Raw genomic sequence first — 4,891 nt, forward strand, 5'->3', positions numbered from 1 at the left:
AATTGATTTAAGATTTCTTTTATTGTTATTAGTTGTGTCTTCTTCACCTTGGGGAAGTAAAACTCCTCAAGGTTTGTTCTAATTGTTTTTGAGTTGTTTGATATTTTGCATGTCTAGAAGGTTACAAAGTGATTTGTTACCTTTTGACCGTGAAATCGAAAGAACCTTGACGAATAATAGGAGACTTGTTAGGAGGAATTTGAGAGGTGTTGGTGAAGTTGTTCAACCCACTAGTGAGTTTGTCAATCCTTTCGCAATAGAAGAAGAAGAAAACCCATTACACAATATCCCACAAAATCCACCTACAATGCCTAAATTCTCGTCACACTCTATACCCACCGAGGAGAATCTACCAAATGGTACTCCTACACCGCAACATCTCACCGGTAATTTTATTGCCAAGTCCGCCTTCATCCAACTAGTTGAGAGGAGCCAATTCGGGGGAATGCCTAGTGAGGACCCTCATTCTCATATGGAAACCTTTTGCGATTATTGTGATGCTATCTCTCAAACGGGCGTGACTCAAGACCAAATTAGATGGGTCTTATTTCCTTTTTCGTTAATCGGCACCGCGAAGCAATGGTTGAAGGGCCTTGATAAGGCCACCCTTGGAATAGATTCTTGGAAGAAGTTAGCTCTAGCTTTCTACAAAAAATTCTACCCACCGGAAAAGACTAACATGCTAAGAGCTCAAATTACGGGTTTTAAGCAAAGGGATGAAGGATCTTTGTATGAAGCTTGGGAGCGGTTCAAAGGTATTTGTCGCTCATGTCCTCACCATGGACTTAGCGAATGGTTTTTAGTGCAACAATTTTGGAATGGTTTATATGAAGATTCTAGGAACATTCTCAATATGGGATCAAATGGAATGTTCACCGAGGTTGATGACAATCAAACATGGAACAAGATTGAGGAAATGGCGGTCCATAATTCACAATATAGTAGACCTCGCAAGGCTACTAGAGGAGGAAAGCATGAAGTGGACTCCGTTACTCAATTGGGTGCTCAACTTAGTGCTCACATTGACACAATCAACTTGAAGTTTGAACAAGCTATGGCTAGACTTGAGGAAAACTCAAAATCATCAAAGCATCATGTCAATGCCATGACGGCATCCTCATCAATCCCAAGTGGGATATGTGAGAATTGTGGAACTTTGGGTCATGACCCAAGTGAGTGTAGGGGAACAACCGAACAAGTTAATGCTTTCCAAGCTTACAAAAGTGGTACCCCTTATTCAAATTTCTACAATGAAAACACCAAGTTCCATCCAAATCTCTCATTGTGGACAGCGGGCCGCCCACGGGGGCGCTTGGGACGAGGGGAGCTCGGAAACAACAAGCGTTTGCATTTTGTAAGGAGTCGCCACCAATTTTTATGGGAAATTGGAACCGTTCGAATACCTCGTGTCATGTCAAGACACAAAGTAGTGACATGAACACTAAGCAATCGTTACCCTTAGCATTCTATGTCTAGAATGACTCTCGTGGATGCCAATGAACACGGGTGCTCACGGAGATCTGGAGTAAGGGGTGAGGGTACGTATTAGGAAGCTCTTTTGATCGAACACCTAATCCCGCCCGCCTCGATAGCGGCCTCTACTAATGATTAGGGAGTTTATTCGTACTTGATATATCGTCGGCTATATGCATGCAATGCAACATCCATTGAATTAATCCTAACATGTGAGAATTTAACTAAGTCGGTTGACATGTAATTTAGCAAACAATTAATGTCGAAGTTGGATTTAATGTTGATTTACATGTGGAAACATACAAATGATAGGAATACAATAACTATAAAATTACATTAAAGGAAAATTACAATAATTACAACGGATTAGGTGATTTATGTCGAAAATACCTTTAAAACGGATGATTTGATAAAAAAGGAATAAAAGAATAAAAGAATTAAAAGAATAAAAACACGACAGATCAGAAGGTGATAATACGAGTATTAGTTAGTTAATACGTAAACTAATTAAACTAGGTCTAGGCAGAAAAGGAGTTCGAGGCAGAATTCACCTGGAACAGCAAGCAGACATCGCGCCCTTTGGAAGAGGCGCAGCAGTTGCCGCGTCTGTTCCAAGGGTGAGTTCTGGCTGTGAAGCCGGAACTGCAAACCGTTAATGTTGATTGTTAATTTTAAGGATTGATTAAATTATTTGACTCGGATGAAAGTGATTAATGGATTATTTAACATATGAATGGGTCGTAAAAACAGTAAGACATGAATGAGACGGAAATAAAGACGGATTAATTATGTGAAGGGTCGATGTTAATGAATGATTAATAAAACTAAACGAACTAATTAATAACTAAACATGATGAATATGACGGATTAATGATGAATATGGATGCAAATATATCAACGATAAATTCCAGAAACTCAATACGATGAAATTGAACTTCTAAAACTCGGATTGAATATTAATGACGAAAACCCGCAAATATTGGATTATTTGGGATTTAAGTCGGATTGATAATGAATTAAACATGTTAAATATACAATATACATGTGAATAATATGCTAACATGGCGAAGAAATACAGAACAAACGAATATAAACAAAACAAGAACGAATTTCAGAGGACGAGGAAGAAGAAAAGAAGCGAGAATGCGGCGGCCTCTCAAAGAGGCGCAGCAGGTGCCGCGCTCCTTCGAAGAGGCGCAGCAGTTGCTGCGTCCTTTCTCTTCGTCTGTCTACTGGAAATCCGTAAAAAAAAAGGGGTTTTAAAGACGGTTTTAGAAATCGGTTTTAATTAGATGTTTTCGACATAAATCTTACAATTGTTATGCAATAATTAAAAATACAATAAATAAAAGAGGAATTATTACACCCTCAGACTTACATGTTGACGGAACGAGAAGAACTAAGAAAATCGATTAGTGATGCTCGACGCGAATGCAAGGAAAGAGTGCCCTCGTAAGAGGAAAACGATTTAACAAGTTGATTAATTAGATTGATTGAGTGTAGTGGTCAAATTGGTCGGTCATGCAACGGAGAGGCTGGTACCCGGAAGGATCCGAGCTTACGTGGTCGAATGTTCAAGCACGTAGGCGCCAATTAGTAAGAACGAAGTCTAGAATGCAAAGGGAGAAGAGAAGGGCGGACACTCGCGTGAGAAATATGAGGAACGAAAGCTCCTATTTATACTAATCACACGGAGGTTTAGGGTTTCGGAGACTCTTTGGAAGTGAATCTCGGAAAGATATAAAAAAGATACGTAAATCATGCAAAGAAGGGCCGGGGAAGAGGCGCAGCAGCCCATGCGTCTCTTGGAAGAGGCGCAGACTGCTGCGTCTATTCCCAGGAGGTTTCCTCCTGTTTAAGAAAGATTTCCGTGTTTAAGTTATGGTAGGACGGATTTAATTCGATTATCTTTTGAATATTACGGGATATTATTTGCCAAAAGATAAAATTTGAGAAATATGGAATAGAAATATCGGAACATTCCGAACATTCGACTCGGGATTTAACAACTATATCGAAAATGGAGACGGTTTTTGACCCGGACTCGAATGTACTCTAATTATCGCCAAAACGACCGTATCGGCACGTAGATGACAACTAAGAGGTTGACATTAATTTTTGAGCAATCACTTGACGATAATCTTACGAATTGTCACTAATCGTTCCGCGAATCAAACATGCGGCCCAATCATCACCGGGTGGTTTGCGAGGGGTGCGGAAACGAGGTGTCTCTGAGCCCCCACTTTGACCGAGGCTTGGACAAGGCGAAAGTCAAAGTATAGCCATCAGGTCAATCGAAGATTACAACCCGACGACTATGGCGACGCGAGGCGGCTCAAGGGGTCTGAGCCAAGGACCTGTCGTCGGGAACATTTTAGAGTCGGTCGACTATCGGGGAGGGTCGTTTAAAGTCCATTAGACTACGTAAGGAAGCTCGCCTTGACCATAAGAAGAGATCATACCGAGACACCTGGGTGAAGCGGGATCAAGACGCTTCGAAAGAAAAAATTCATTGGTCCGAAGATAACTTGGTGTCCGAAGGCATTAGGGGTCGCAGGGAACCTTGGTCGAACTCTCGGGGAACAAGAGATATATATAAAAATAACAGCAGGACGTCGGTAGAAAGCGCCTGGGAAGTCTGCTGCGTCGGTCTCAAGCGAACTTTGGCGAAATTTAGAGGTGAATTTGCTTGCGTTGGTCTCAAACAAACTCTTGTTGGGGAATATACTGATTTTGGAGGGAATCTGCTTGTCTCTGTCCTCAAGCAAACTCTCGTTGGGTGATTATTTTGACGATTAGGAGCATCTTGATCGTCATGGGAGAAACTTCAAGTGAGCAAGATCGCAAAATACCACCGCTATTTGGATAAAATAAATTGAGCAATACCGCAAAATACTGCTGCGAGGGATAAAATGAATTTGGACGATATCGCAAAATATTGTCGCTACTGGATAAAATGTGGGCCGGAACGAAGAAATCGTCGAAACGGACCAAAATGATACAAATGTCATCGAGGAAGAGGCGCACCAAAGATGGGCCCACAAATAACGAACTCATAACGAATTTTCGAAAATTCGTAAGGAGGGAACAAAAGGAAGAGGCGCGCAAGAAGAGTGCGTCTCTTGGAAGAGGCGCAGCGCCTCGCGTCCTTTCCCAATTTGACAATTCTTGCGTAAAAACGCGAAATCGTAGGGGTTTTAATTCGTTATTTGAAACACAAATCTTTCAATTTCTCTCTCAAATCTTCACCATTTCCGTCAAGGTTGGATTCAAAAGCTTGCTTGAAATATGACTAATCGAGGTATGTGTTTTAATCTTGCATTAATCATCCGTATTTGTCGAATTTTGAGCTGCAAACATTAGGGTTTTCGACCCATTTACTCGAAAATTTGGGGCTTTTCCCCCAAATGGATTTGTC

General features: G+C 41.1%; 1 non-coding gene across 1 annotated transcript; it reads right to left on the reverse strand.

The window, feature by feature from the left end:
- Positions 1-679: 679 nt before the first annotated feature.
- On the reverse strand, positions 680-786 carry LOC141616631 (small nucleolar RNA R71). The gene has a single exon (XR_012530965.1). It is a non-coding gene; the product is annotated as a small nucleolar RNA R71 (small nucleolar RNA).
- Between the last annotated feature and the right edge of the window lie 4,105 nt (positions 787-4,891).

Source organism: Silene latifolia, chromosome 11 (assembly GCF_048544455.1).
Source record: "Silene latifolia isolate original U9 population chromosome 11, ASM4854445v1, whole genome shotgun sequence".
Taxonomy (NCBI): Eukaryota; Viridiplantae; Streptophyta; class Magnoliopsida; order Caryophyllales; family Caryophyllaceae; genus Silene; species Silene latifolia.